Below are 15,503 nucleotides of genomic sequence, written 5' to 3' on the forward strand. Positions count from 1 at the left end.
AAACCTTATATTTACATACTAAATACTACTAATACATTAAAATACTACTAATTTAAATACTACTAAATTAAATACTACTAATACTACTAATAGTTTTTTGGGGTTTTAAAATTTTAAGCTGAATCTAGAGAGTTAATTTGAAGAAAACTGACAAAAGAAGGAAAAAGAAAACCTGCAGATGTCCATGAGAACAGATTATTGTTATATAAAAATGATACTCCGCCAGGCATAGTGGCTCATGCCTGTAATCTCAGCACTTTGGGAGGCCAAGGCAGAAGGATTGCTTGAGCCCAAGAGTTCAAGAGCAGCCTGGGCAACATAGTGAGACCCCCGCCATCTCTACAAAATTAAAAAAATTAGCCAGGTGTGGTGGCGTGCACCTATAGTCCTTGCTACTGGGGAGGCTGAGGTGGGAGGATCTCTTGAGCCTAGGAGTTCAAGGTTACAGTGAGCTATAATCATGCCACTGTACTCCTGCCTGTGCTACAAAGTGAGACCCTCTCTAAAAAAAAAAAGGAATTATATTCAAGAGTTTGTTGAATTTTCATGTAACTAGGGCTCCATAGTACTGTAGTCAGCAAGGGTAGCAAAGAGAGTTAGTGCTCACTAAATATTCCATCCTCTCCTCTTCATTTCCTAGCTTCTCTTGCAGTTAGGCTGAGGCCATATGACTACTTTTGGCCAATGGACAATGAGCATGAGCGCAGGCTTAGACAATTATGAGCTAGGTGCCTCCTGCATCCCACTCTTTTCCTCTTCACTTGGTGATCTCAGAAGACATGTTTTCCAGATGATATGTCTATAAGATGATGCAGTTTCTTTCAGACTAGGTACCTGAGTAACTCTGTGGAGCAAGGCCCCTATAAACCCAAGATGAGCCCAGAACAGAGTAAGAAGTAAACTTTTGAGTCATTAAACCCACTAAGATTTGGAGTTGTGGCTGCTGTGGAAGCTAGCAATAATTAATAAAGGGGGGTCCATTTTCATGAGGAATCTTCCATTCAAATTAGATTAGAGATAAATTGAGAAAACCCTAAGGTATTGAGAAAAGAATGGAAGGGAAGAAGAGTGAGAGATAAAAAATTGTGTAGGGCTCTTGGGAAAATTCACTTAGAAAAAATCTGGCATGCCCCAATATTCAGAGAGGTACTGCTTTTTAGTTTATCCTCACAAATTTAGGCTACAGTGTAAGCTTGGTAATACTGAAATTAAGTGAGGGCAAGAAGTTAGAATTTGAAGTTGCCATGAGTACTAGCATCTAGCTAGCAACCCAAGTGAGAACAGGCCCTTGCCTCATCCTCTGTAAAGGACCACTTGGCACTTCGTCTTATCTGCAGCCCATGGACCTGACCAGACCATAGTGGGAGACAGAGATTTTACTGAAAATTTTCTGGAAGAAAGGTTTTACAGCATGCTATGCATGGTACGTTGTTTCTCCCCAAACTCCCTGATCTCATAATTCCTTTAAAAACCTCTCCCTAGCCAGGTGCAGCAGCACGTGCCTGTAATCCGAGCTTCTCAAAAGGCTGAGGCAGGAGGGTCTCTTGAGCCCAGGAGTTCAAGACCAGCCTAGACAACATAGAGACACCCTGTCTTATTCATAATTAATTAATTAATTAATACCGCTCCCTTCAGTAGACCCTCCAAATTGAATCTAGCATCTTTCCAAACACTCCTTTTTTATGCCATGCAGTTATGCTCTTCCCAGGCTCCTCCAATTCCACATGCCCAGGGACATCCCTGAAAATCACCTGCAAGGCCATTTGACTGAAGACATCATTATACTCAGGAAACAGAAGACCTCCAGCTTCTAGTATTTTCTCTCCTTAGAGGTGTGAACGCAGGCAGAGAAAGAGGGCTTAGGAAGGGATTCGCCATAGATGAGCAGTTATGAATTGTTCCTAAATTTTCCCCTTGATGTAGGGTATACTCATATTTTTGAATAGCAGTTTTCTTGTTCTAAGGGAAATTATAAGTTCTTATTTCTATGAACTTTTCATTTTAACACATTCTAGTTAACAACGGGAGGCAACATTTTTCAATATCATATCCTTGGCCAAAGAAAAGTTTTATGTTGTTTTCTGACCCATTATTAATATAACTAGTATTATAAAGACTCATTTGACCAGGTTTTATGACAAAATTTCATGAAAAACCACACGCTGTTACCAACTAAGCAGTTACAGTTCTTCCCATTGGACCCACCTCTGTCTGTTCCTTCAGGCTCATAGCTCTGGCTTCCTCACAGTCACTAGTGTGTTTTTTTCTTTCTCTCTTTTCTTTAAAACTTTTGTGGCCGGGCACAGTGGCTCACGCCTGTAATCCCAGCACTTTGGGAGGCCAAGGTGGGCTGATCACCTAAGGTCAGGAGTTCAAGACCAGCCTGGCCAACGTGATGAAACCCAGTCTACTAAAAATACAAAAATTAGCCAGGCGTGGTGGTGCATGCTTGAAATCCCAGCTACTCGGGAGGCTGAGGCAGGAGAATCACTTGAACGTGGGAGGCAGAGGTTGCAGTGAGCCAAGATTGCACCATTGCACTCTAGCCTGGGCGACAAGAGCAAAACTTCATCTCCCAAAATAAAAAACAAACAAAAAAACAAACAAACAAAAAAAACTTGTTTTACTGTGGTAAAATATATATAATATAAAATTTACCATCGTAAGTAACCATTTTAAAATGTAGAGCTGAGGAGTGATAATTACACTTGCCTGTGTGCTACCGTCACCACCATCCATCTCCAGAATTTTCGTTTTCCCAAACTGAAACTGTACCCATTAAACACTAACTCCCCACTCTCCCCACCCCCCCATCCCCTGGCAACCACCGTTCTACTTTCTGTCTCTATGATTTTGACCACTCTAGATACATCATATAATTAGAATCATATAGTACATGACCTTTTGTGACTGGCTTACTTCACTAAGCATAATGTGTTCAAGGCTCATCCACGCTGTAGCCTGTGTCAGAATTTCCTTCTTTTTTAAGGCTGAGTAATATTCCATTGTATGGCTAGACCACATTTCGTTTATTCATTCATCCATTGGTGGACATTTGGGTTGCATCTACCTTTTGGCTACTGTGAATAACGCTGCTCTCAATATGGGTGTACACATACATATCTGAAGCCCTGCTTTCAGTTCTTTTGAGTATATACTCCAAAAGAGGAATATCTGGATCACATGATAATTCTATGTTTAATTTTCTTTTTTTCAAGACAGTCTTGCTCTGTCACTCAGGCTGGAGTGCAGTGGCACAATCTTAACTCACTGCAATCTCTGCATCCCGAGTTGAAGCGATTCTCCTGCCTCAGCCTCATGAGTAGCTGGGACTACAGGCGTGCACCACCAAGCCCAGCTAATTTTTGTATTTTTAGTAGAGACGAGGTTTCACCATGTTGGCCAGGCTGGTAGCGAACTCCTGACCTCAGGTGATCTACTTGCCTTGGTCTCCTAAAGTGCTGGGGTTACAGGCTTGAGCCACTGCACCTGGCTTATGTTTAATTTTTGGAGGAACTGCCTCACTGTTTTCCATAGCAGCTGTGCTGTGTTACATTACTCTGGTTTTTAACTACAGGCCAATAGGTTGTTGCCTCCCATCTCTTGAATGGCCTGGAGAGATAAAAAATCTGGCTGAGTGAGGATTAGCTATAAGCAATGCCCATGCCCAGTGAGAATCAACCGCTGCTGAGGGTTTCTGTTTGCAGACATAAAGAAGGACACTCTTGGGGGCTCATCCTTTACTGATGTGTACCTCATAAGGGTACTTCATCACTCGGCTTTCACAAGCTAATTTTGAAGAAGTCTTCTGGAAATGAATAGATTCATTCTGCCCATGAAGAAGCTGGGTGTAAAGTGGGTCATGCTGCAGCATTGATGAGCTCACAGAACTCCTCCTTTCTGGAAGTTAGCTACCTAGGAACTTCAATGACCTGACTGAGAACCAGAGACGCAGGATTAAGTAATAAAAGTGTGGCCTTCCTGGGCAGTCAGAACACACCACTGTTAGAGGCAGACAATTCCTCCCCACTTCTTGGTTTCAAAAGAGGGGATGATTCTCTCTACATAGCCAGCCTCTCCACCCCCATGACTTGCTCCTCCCTCAATGACTTCTGATGAGTGATTTGGGGAGCCAGAACTGGGCATGTCTTTCTCATGCCCTCCCCCTTCTTCTCTCTCAGGAGCCGGCTGGGCCAAGAAGGTGTGTCTGGGTGGCTCCTCTACTGCAAGGCCTCCAGTGTCAGGCCCCAAGTAAAAGAGGCCCAAGGCTGTGCATGGTGCCCCTGACCAAGTGGGTAAGTCTCTATCACTCTGGGGTCCACAGTGAGGAAGTCCACTTGCCTGCAGATATTAATATCAGTCACATTTCCAAATATCAGTTCATTCACGCTAAAGGTGATCTTCTGAATTCCTTATGTTTGATTCAATTTGTCTCCCTTAAGTGCCTCAGAAAAGGATGTGTTATCTATGGGGACACCAAGTCTATGAATAAAGTTCTTGAACTTAACTGGAAAGGGAGCCGCTCAGAGCTTCACTGGATGTTCTTTCTGTGCTCTTGGTCTAAGCATAATTCATTTACGTGGCACATAATAAGCCTAATAAACTCAGTTTCCCAGCCCACAGCAGAAACTAGAAGGGAAAATGAGGAATGAACAGAAGTAGGCACAATAGTATAACAAGACCTAATAAATGATGGCTGAAGTCTTGGGGGAAGTAAAACTAGAAAAAAGAAAACACACCCATAAAAAAAGCAAAGGCACTTCTACGATTATTTTCTGAGACACAAATACACCTCAGTTATGTCTGAGGCTATCACTACAATAGCATAATATCTAGGATTACAAAGAAAATGGTCTGTGATATTCAATATACTGTCAGAGAAGGCAGGGACATTTAAAACTATCCCATCAATGTGGTTAAAGTAAATTGAGTTTTCCTGCTTAAAGGTTAAGTTTCAAATAATTTGGAAAATGTTTTTACTCAGAATATGTGGCCTAATAAATGAGGCATTAATCCGCCAAACATAACACTCACACTCAAGTTTGACATTTATATGCCCATCCGAGAGTGATTGTGCTGTATGCCAGAGCATTTCCTCTGGCTGTGGGGAACTGCTTAGTCTGGTTATTTATGCCATCCGTGGACTTTAGAACCTCCTACTCAAGCTGCTGGAAGACTGACAAGTTCTACAACTATTTGAAAACCACAGGTTCATCCAAAAAGATAGAATTCAGACTGAGCAATATGAGTTGTCTTATCCGCTTCAGAGATAACAGAGATTCTTTTCTGTTCATCCATTTTATCAAATTAAGAGAGAACACCTTTGTCCATCTGGTCATCCATCCTCATTCATTCATTCCTTTCACAGGTAAATGTGAGTATCTTGTCTCTGCCATTCAAGTATGACTCTTGGGTCCTATTTAAGTAAGTTATAATTCCTTGAGGGATTGAGGACAGATGTGTACACAAAAAAAAGCACATGACAGAGAAGTGCTATCATTTCTTTGCATTTATATATGTGAAGGGAGTTACAAGTTTTCTGATTCAAAATAATATTTCTTATATAATTGATGCATTTCTTTTATGAAAAAATAAACTAAACAAATTTAGTATTTTCTCAGAAAACCTGGAACTTGTGATTATATGTTGAAAACTAGAACAAGCTCAGCAGAAGTTTGGATCACAGGAATATAGGCCAAGAACCCCTGGACGCAGATGTGTACAGAATGCATCCTGACATACGGGAACCTGCCCCCCACAGGTTATGGACAGGAGGTCTCCATGCAGCTCCCCTTAGATATAGGCCCCCCTTGCAAATACCTGTTTAAAAATGATGAGGTAGATGGAATAAAAACATTTGACAGTTTCTCAAAATTTAGCTCTATGTGAACATCTATCCTGCAAAGTAAGATGAACAAAAAAGTAGAATAGAACACTTTCTCTTAGGCCTGCTGTTTGACTTTTGTTGGGTTTGCTGTCTGTTTCTTATGAAATCTGCTCTGATTTTGTTGAGCTCCTGGACCTCTTTCTTAGTGTGCAGCTTTGATGAGGGAAATTGATGATAGAGAGGTGGCAAGTGAGTGTCTGGACCGTTAAGATGGTGCTACAGGGAATGGTAAGATGAAAAAAACAGCCAAAGGTTAGAAAGTTAGATTTGACCATATCAGCAGAGTCATTAAAATGAGAATCATTGTAGACTTACTCACTTTGAAAATTATTTAAAAAGCTGCATCTTTCTCTCTTCTCTTCTGATAGAGAATATTGAATGGATAACTTAGTAAATGAATGTTTAGTTTAGTCAAGAAATTTGAACTCACGCTGTCGTTTTCATTTTAAATGGCCATGGTAAGAGTTAACATAATACTTATATTTTTAATGTACACTGAGATAAATAGAATGAATCAATAAGTTTATAAAAGACAAAGTTATGTCAACTTCAATGCAATGACAAAATCAATCATAAATTTGTACTGAGGTTGTGTTGGAAATCCACGTCACATGTCTCCTAATAGAAATGTGCTATTTAGAATTAAAAATGAAAATTAAATATTATGAATGTTTATAAAATATAACCCATACATGATCAACACCATATTTTACATATAATCTAAATCAAGACTGAATACTTATTTTTCATAAGGAATTTTGGAAATAGTTTTAGCTTGACAAAGTCAACAACTTACAACTAAAATGTCTGAGTTCATTACCACCAAGTTCCTTGACTCTGTTTATTAAGTGCCCTCAAACCCAAATGATACAGAAAATGATGAGTGTCATGAACTTTCAAGCCTGTATCAGTTAATGTTCAAGTTTAATGAAGTATATTACATTTAATTTTAAGCAACATTCTTCAAATTCAATTTTGTTAAAATATTAAAATCAGGTCTTAGGTTTAAGTCTTTGATCCATCTTGAGTTGATTTTTGTATAAGGTGAGAAATGAGGATCCAGTTTCATTCTTCTACATGTGGCTTGCTAATTATCCCAGCACCATTTGTTGAATAGGGTGTCCTTTCCCCACTTTATGTTTTTGTTTGCTTTGTTGAAGATCAGTTGGCTGTAAGTATTTGGCTTTATTTCTGGGTTCTCTGTTCTATTCCATTGGTTTATGTGTCTATTTTTGTACCAGTAGCATGTTGTTTTGGTGACTATGGCCTTATAGCATAGTTTGAAATCAGGTAATGTGATGCCTCCAGATTTGTTCTTTTTGCTTAGTCTTGCTTTGGCTATGTGGGCTCCTTGGTGGTTCCATATGAATTTTAGGATTGTCTTTTCTAGTTCTGTGAAAAAATGAAGACCTGAAATCATAAAAATCCTTGAAGATAACATTGGAAAAACCCTTCTAGACACTGGCTTACGCAAAGACTTCATGACCAAGAACCCAAAAGCAAATGCAATAAAAGCAATTGTAAATAAGTAGGACTTAATTAAACTAAAAAAGTTTTTGCACAGCAAAAGAAACAATCAGCAGGGTAAACAGACAACCCACAGAATTGGAGAAAATCTTCACAATCTATACATCCAAAAAGGACTAACATCCAGAATCTATAGGGAACTCAAACAATTAGCAAGAAAAAAAAAAACGATCCCATCAAAAAACGGGCTAAGAACATGAACAGACAATTATCAAAAGAAGATATACAAATGGCCAACAAGCATATGAAAAAATGTTCAACATCGCTAACGATCAGGGAGATGCAAATCAAAAACACAATGCAATGCCACCTTACTCCTGCAAGAATGGCCATAATCAAAAAATGAAAAAATAATAGGTGTTGTCAGGGATGCAATGAAAAGGGAACACTTCTACACTGCTGGTGGGAATGTGAACTAGTACAACCATTATGGAAAACAGTGTGGCGATTCCTTAAAGAACTAAAAGTAGAATTACCATTTGATCCAGTAGTCCCACTACTGGGTATCTAGCCAGGGGAAAGAAATCCTTACATGAAAAAGATACTTGCACATGCATGTTTATAGCAGCACAATTTGCAATTGCAAAAATACGGAACCAGCCCAAATGCCTGTCAATCAATGAGTGGATAAAGAAATTGTGGTGTATATACTTACCATGGAATACTATTCAGCCATAAAAAGGAACGAAATAATTGCATTCACAGCAAACTGGATGGAATTGGAGATCATTATTCTAAGTGAAGTAACTTAGGAATGGAAAACCAAATACCATATGCTCTCACTCATAAGTGGGAGCTAAGCTATAAGGATGCAAAGGCATAGGAATGATACAATAGACTTTGGGGACTTGGGGGAAAGGGTGGGAAGAGGATGATGGATAAAAGACAACAAATTGGGTATAGTGTATACTGCTTGGGTGATGGGTGCACCAAAGTCTCACAAATCACCACTAAAGAACTTACTTATGTAACCAAATACCACCTGTTCTCCAAAAACCTATGGAAACAAAAAAAATTTTAAAAACTAGAGAGAATATAAAAAATAATAATTTTAAAATAAAATATTAAAATCAGTAATAATCATTTTTAAAGGAACAGTGAGATGAAAATGAGTTGCATTCATAACTTTCTTTACACATTCTGCCTAACAAACAAGCAGAAGCTGCAGTGCTCTGTGAGCCATGGAAGAAGCAGTGGCCACAGCTCAAAGTGGGAGGGTCCTTAGAGGCTGGGCTAGAAGGGATCCCTGTGCAAGCTCCATGCCCACCTGCAGATTTTGCATTCCTTCTCTTGCCCAGTCTGCTAGTCAGCATCCTAGTAAGAAGTCAGATGTTGGTATGTCTCAGAATCCTTCTTTCCTTCTACCCAACTGCAAATGTATTTAGTTTGATTCTTGCAGAGGCCATACCTACCAAGGATTGTCCAGTAAGTTTCTGCTCCATCCCATTCAGTGGTTTTCAATAAAATAGAAGTTCTTCTGGCATTTTTTTTTTTTCGATAGAATCTTACTCTGTCGCCAGGGCCGGAGTGCAATGGTGCAATCTCGGCTCACTACAACCTCCTCCTCTCAGGTTCAAGCGATTCTCCTACCTCAGCCTCCTGAGTAGCTGGGATTACAGGCGCCCGCCACTATGCCCAGCTAATTTTTTGTATTTTTAGTAGAGACGGGGTTTCACCATGTTGGCCAGGCTGGTCTCAAACTCCTGACCCTGTCATTTGCCTGCCTTGGCCTCCCAAAGTGCTGGGATTACAGGCGTGAGTCATCGTGCCTGACCTCTTTTGCCATTTTGAGCCTAATAATTTCTCATTGTGTAAGATGTTTAGCTTCTCTGGCTCCCATTGTTTTAATGCTACTAGGACATTTAACTTAAATTACATTGTGATAAAGTCATTGAGATAAACCCAAAAATGGTCCCAATAAAATCTGTCAATGCCCCTTGGGGGAAGTTGTTGCTCCCAATTTAGAACCAGTGTGCCAACTTCAATATAATATTTACAAGTGGGCATTAACATGCTGCAGCAAAGGTCACTAAAATCATGGACCTCATCCACTAATATTATATAACAGTCACCTTCCTTCTTCAGCCCAGGGCTTCCCAATTTTGACACTACTGACATCTTGGGCCAGATAGTTTTTTGCTGTGAGGGGCTATGTAGGTGCTATGCACTGTAGGACGCTCAATAGCATCCTTAGTTTCTACATGCTGGGTGCAGTAGCAATCCCTCCAGTGGTGACAACCAAAAATACCTCTAGACAGTCCCAGAGGGGGTGCAAAATCAACCCTCCCCACAGTTGAAAATCACTGCTTAGCTCAAAAACATATTAAAGTGTACCAAGCATAGAGACAAAAGAAACATAGTCCCTCTACATACCAAGTTCAAAAGTCAAGCATGAGAGTAGATGTACAGAGTAGAATTCCAAAGTAGAGTAGCAAGTGCTGTCATTCAAGCAAATCAGGTGTGCCTAAATCAGATTGAGGAATGGGGGTAGCAGACCAAGAAAACTATTTCAGAGAAGTCACACATTTGAAAACTATAAAGCATGCTGAGAAAAGCCAGGCAGAGGAAACAGCATGAGAAAAGCAAAGGGCCTTCCAGGAAGAGCAAATAGTTTGGAATCACAGACATGCGGTATTTGAAGTTGGAAGCAAGTGGTAAGAAATGAAAGATCTTGACATTAGGCTTAGGACTTTGATCTTCATGATGAAGAGCACAGAAGGCTAGCGAAACATAGAAGCAAAAAGTTGGTATCTACATTTTACAAATTCATCCATGTAGATGGACAGATGGAGACAGAAGTAGAACCAGCAATGAGGAGATGAGGAAGGGGCAATCTGTTTCATGGAATTGTTGCAGCGTTTGATGAAATTACATTTGTGAATGCACACTGTGAAACATATACTGATTTTTCTATAAAATCACTTCAAAAACAGTAAAGTGTGATATAAATGCAGACAGAAACTATTCCCATGGCTATCTTTTGCTAGTGTTAGAATTTCAAAAACATTTCTAAAAGGAAAGTCTGAGACCACTAGGATTAATGGCAAGATCGTCCAAATAAATGAATACTCTCTCTTTGATGGACTCTCCCTCTGTCACCCAGGCTGGAGTGCGTGGCGAGGTCTCGGCTCACTGCAACCTCTGCCTCCTGCGTTCAAGCGATTCTCCTGCCTCAGCCTCCTGAGTAGCTGGGATTACAGGTGCATGCCACCATGCCCAGATAATTTTTGTGCTTTTAGTAGAGACGGGGTTTCACCATGTTGGCCAGGCTGGTCTCGAACTCCTGACCTCAAGTGATCTGCCTGCCTCGGCCTCCCAAAGCGCTAGGATTACAGGCGTGAGCCACCGCACCCAGCTAGAATAAATGAATACTCTTATAAGGTGATACTGAAAGGAAATAACACATGTTAAGTTGCTATATTGTTATTTTAAAAAGTATTTACACAAAACAGTGTGGAACTTCTTCAAAAAATTAATAGAATTAACATAGGATCTGGCAATTCCACTTTTGGGTATACATGCAAAAGAAATGAAAGCATGGTCTCAAAGAGATACTTGTACCCCCATGTACATAGCAGCATTATTTATAATAGACAAGGGGTGAAGCTAGGTTCGGTGGCTCATGCCTGTAATCCCAGCACTTTGTGAGGCTGAGGTGGGCGGATCACGAGGTCAGGAGATCGAGACCATCCTGGCCAACATGGTGAAACCCCGTCTCTACTAAAAATAGAAAAATTATCTGGGCACGGTGGTGTGTGTCTGTAATCCCAGCTAATCGGAAGGCTGAGGCAGGAGAATCGCTTGGAACCAGGGAGGCAGAGGTTGCAGTAAGCCCAGGTCATGTCACTGCACTCCAGCCTGACGACTGAGCAAGACTCTGTCTCCAAAAAAAAAAAAATCTTTGAATAAACAAAATGTGGTTTATACATACTACGGAATATTATTCACCCTTGAAAAGGAGGGAAATCCTGATACATGCTACAACATGAATGAACCTTGAGGATGTTATATTAAGTGAAATAGGGCAATCACAAACAAGCAAATGCTGCATGGTTCCATTTATATGGGGTACCTACAGTATTCAAACTCATAGAGACAAAAAGTAGAATGGTGGTTGCCAGGGGCTTGGGGGAGAGAGAAATGGGGAGTTATTGTCTAATGGGAATGGAATTTCAGTTTGGGAAGATAAAAATGTTCTAGAGATGAAACATAGTGATGGTTGTACAACAATGTGAATGTACTTAATGTTGCTGAACTGTACACTTAAAGGTGGTTATGATGGAACATTTTATGTTATATACATCTTATCATAATTGTTAATCATTATTTTATAACACTTTGGATTAAGCATGACATTTTTCAACTGAGAAATATGAACAACCAAATCACCACACTGGGTCCTGCTGTTTGAATACGGAGGTTAAGAAATAAGCAGAACCAGTTCCTCAGAGAGCTCACAATTTCCCTTCTAGAATATCTCTCAAGTTCAAATTTCATCCACGCAACGTGTTCACTGCCCAGAGTAAGCTACAAGCAGAAGTCCCACGTTGTTAGCCGGATCATAAAGATGATCAAGCTCCATGTTCATTTAGCCTTTCAGGTGCTCAGCAAGTACTGTTCCATATTCTGTGCCAGGCACTGTGCATGGCACTTTGGGGTAGAACTGTGACTGCAACAGGCAAACATCTGTCTTCAAGGAGCTTCCAATATAGCACACACTAGTGAAAACTAATTTTAAAAGTAATTTATTTTTGCCCAGCAAGGGAACCTAACCTAGACTAGAGTGTCAGGGAATAATCCTTCAAGGAACTGGTATTGAACTTGAGCAGTGAAGGTGAACTGGAGTTAATACAGAAAGGTGAGCATGGAGATTCCAGACAATGGGCCAAAGTGTGCAAAGGATACAAATCAGCATTAGAGACACAAAGAAAGCCTGTGCAGCTGACTGCCTGGGTGGGAGGGCAGAAAAGAAGAAAGGAGTGGGATAAGTCTGGGAAGGTGGGACTGTCAGATAACACACCACCGAGCCCTTGGAGTCCTCCTTCAATCCCTGCTGGGAGGCCTGGAGTGGCCTGCTGGCCAGTCTCCTCTCCTCTGCTCTACAGCTTTCAAGATGGTGTCTCTCAAGCACCATTTTAATCACATCACTGCCCTATCAAAATACCTACAATTAATTTTCTCCAGCACTTCTTATGCTAGTTTCAAAGCTTTTCATGGTCAAGACCCCTTGAGCTTCCAGGGTTCTTGGTCATTGCATCACAGGAGTGTGCTTGCTGTCCTCTACCATGGGCAGGGCCACAAACCAACATGGCCTGAGGGAGTAAACACCTAAATGGGGAGATCAGATTAACATCGGTAAAGTAGAATTTAAACACTACAGAGGGGCACACAACTGAAGGGCTCACTCAGGTAAGCTGTCCTATCTGGGCATCAAGGCAGTCCAATTAGAACGGGTGGAGAAAACCAAAGAAAAGGGGCTGCTGTTGAAGGCTCCAGAGGTCCCTGGCTTCAACTGTGATGCAGAAGTTGGATAAGACATGGAGGGGAATGTGGAGGAGGGCACCTATCATTAGCACAGATGCAACAGGCGAAGCCAACATGGTGCCTTGACTCTCCACGGGAGAAAGAAGATCATGAAATACAGAGACAGACTTGAAGAGAATGCCCATATTTAAGGAAAAGGGGAAATGGAACCAAGCAAAGAACACCAAGAAGCAATGAATAACTAGTGAAAGATGAGGAAAGCCTGGATACAAACTTATCTTCAATATTACTGCTTATGTTTATCACTTTATTGATTAATTAATTAGTAAAGGGTTCAGTGTAAACTATGTGTTAAGCACTCTGATGTCCAAATCAGCTATTATCTGCACCACTCATAGACAGTTATCACAATTTTATGGATTCTATTTCAAGTAATTATAAACTCCCCGAGTCTACTCTTTGTGTGTGCACAGTACCTGACAAGCAGTCAACACTGGGCCCTTTCTTGGCTGCAGCAAGCATGTTAAGCCCTGGCCTCCCACACACCTACTTTCAAGGTCCACAGATAGTGGCAAGGGCAAACTGTGCCTGCCTCAGGAGCCAACAGAGCCAAGAGGAGGGCAAGTCTGCAGAGAAGACGCTGACTCACAGCAAGGCATCAGGGCCCCCAACCTGGGCTGCTGCTTGACAGGCCTGTCTGGGGACTCTTGAGATGAAAAATGCTGGAGGAGAGAGAGGATCCTGCAGCAGTGACATCATGTCAATGGGACAAGCGCCTCCTGAGGTGCTTTATCACCATGATGGAAAGGGGGTCACAAGCCCTAATCTCATGGGTCACAGGGAGGAAATGTCTTGAGAACTGTGCTTGCTGATGGGGATGGGCATTTCTGTACAGGGGAGTGGAAATTTCTAGAAAGGTTTTCTGATGAGCAAGGGACAGGGGTCAGATTGTGTGTCTCTTCCTCAGTGTCAGCTCTGATTCTGCAGTTCTTCATAGCTGGAGACACTTGCCCTCCACTCAGTCCCATGCCAGAGCCCACCACAATCTGGTTGGAGGCCTGTGAGCAAGTCTTGTTGCCAACATACCATCTACTCTGGGTGGCAGAGATGAGCCCTCTGGCACCCAGTTTTAGCTTCCTCTTTACAGCATCATTTCTCCCCTTTCTGTAGGATGCACCCCACTCCTAAGTGCATATCATTGTGTGATGATCTCACTGGGGCTCAAATTGAACATACTTGGCCAGCATCTATAAGCTTACTCTGCTATCTTTTTAACATGACCCTAGTATTCTTCAATAATTCTTCTTTACTTAAAGACTCCTCTTGTTCATTTTCTTGCCCAGACCTGGAATAAACCGTTTTTTCCAAAGAGCTCTAGTTTCTTTTAAAAGAAAATGGAATTCAGAGACTAAAATCTGAGTTCTAGATCTGTCCATTCTCATTGGGTTATCACTGATTCTAGGTTTTTCAGTAGAGCTCAAAAATATACATATTTTTAAAAATACATAAGTCATGATTTCAGAATGACATTGCTATGTTTTTTTTGTTTTTTTTTTTTTTTTGAGACAAGGTCTCACTCTGTTGTCCAGGCTGGAGTGCAGTGGCATGATCATAGCTCACTGCAGCCTCAACCTCCCGGGCTCAAGTGATCCACCTCAGCCTCCTAAGTAGCTGGGATTACAGGCATGTGCCACCATACACAGCTAATTTGTGTGGGTGTGTGTGTAAAATATTTATATATATGTGTGTGTACAAATATATATATATATATATATATATATATATATATATATATAATTGTACAGACAGAGTTTCACCGTGTTGTTCAGGCTGGATTTGAATTCCTAGGCTCAAGCAATCTGCCTGCCTCAGCCTCCCAAAATTCTGGGATTACAGGTATGAGCCACCACCCTAGGCTGATATTTATAATTTTAAAGAGTACAAGGTTCTATGTAAGTCCTTTGATTGTGTATTTGTTTGTTTTATTGCTGAAATCCTTATTCCTAAATATTATAACATGATTTATTATTTTCTTTACCCTGTATACTACATATATAATAATTTCAAAATACGTATAAAATCTTATTAATAAGCTTACTGAATGCAATTTAAGATGTCTTTGTGGCTCTTTTGCCTTTATGTTGTAACAGGAGGCCTAGAAAGTCATTAAAGTCATATGAAACAGATTTTGTTTGGTTATGCCATCAATCTATCAAGGTTCATTCCTCATTTCCAGCCCTACTGCCTTCACCTGTTCTTTACCTCCTTCTATAGGTAACTGTGTGCTTATTAATGTTTTATCTTTTGAATGTGTCTTTTTGAAACAGAAGTAATTGCAGGTATGCTTCATCTTTCCCTCATTTTTAGTTTATATATATATATATATCTTCTGCTTTTTTCTCTTAAGAGTGTTATCTGGAGATCCCTCTACAGCAGTCTATTTTCTCATTCCTTGTTTACAGCTGTGTAGTACTCCACTGTAGGATGTACCATAATTCATTAAGCCAATTCCCTCTCAATGGATACCTGTTTCTAGTCATCTGCTATAACAAATAGTGCTTCAGTGACTCACTTTGAACATATATCCCTTTGAATTCTTGAGAAT

The 15,503-nt window shown here is 40.6% G+C and overlaps 1 protein-coding gene across 4 annotated transcripts in view; it reads right to left on the bottom strand.

Annotated features, from left to right (window-relative positions):
- Positions 1-15,503, bottom strand: part of PCNX2 (pecanex 2) — a 351,803-nt gene that overhangs the window by 288,679 nt on the left and 47,621 nt on the right. The gene's annotated exons all lie outside the window — the stretch shown is intronic.

This window comes from Hylobates moloch, unplaced genomic scaffold (assembly GCF_009828535.3).
Source record: "Hylobates moloch isolate HMO894 unplaced genomic scaffold, HMol_V3 SCAFFOLD_18, whole genome shotgun sequence".
Lineage (NCBI taxonomy): Eukaryota > Metazoa > Chordata > Mammalia > Primates > Hylobatidae > Hylobates > Hylobates moloch.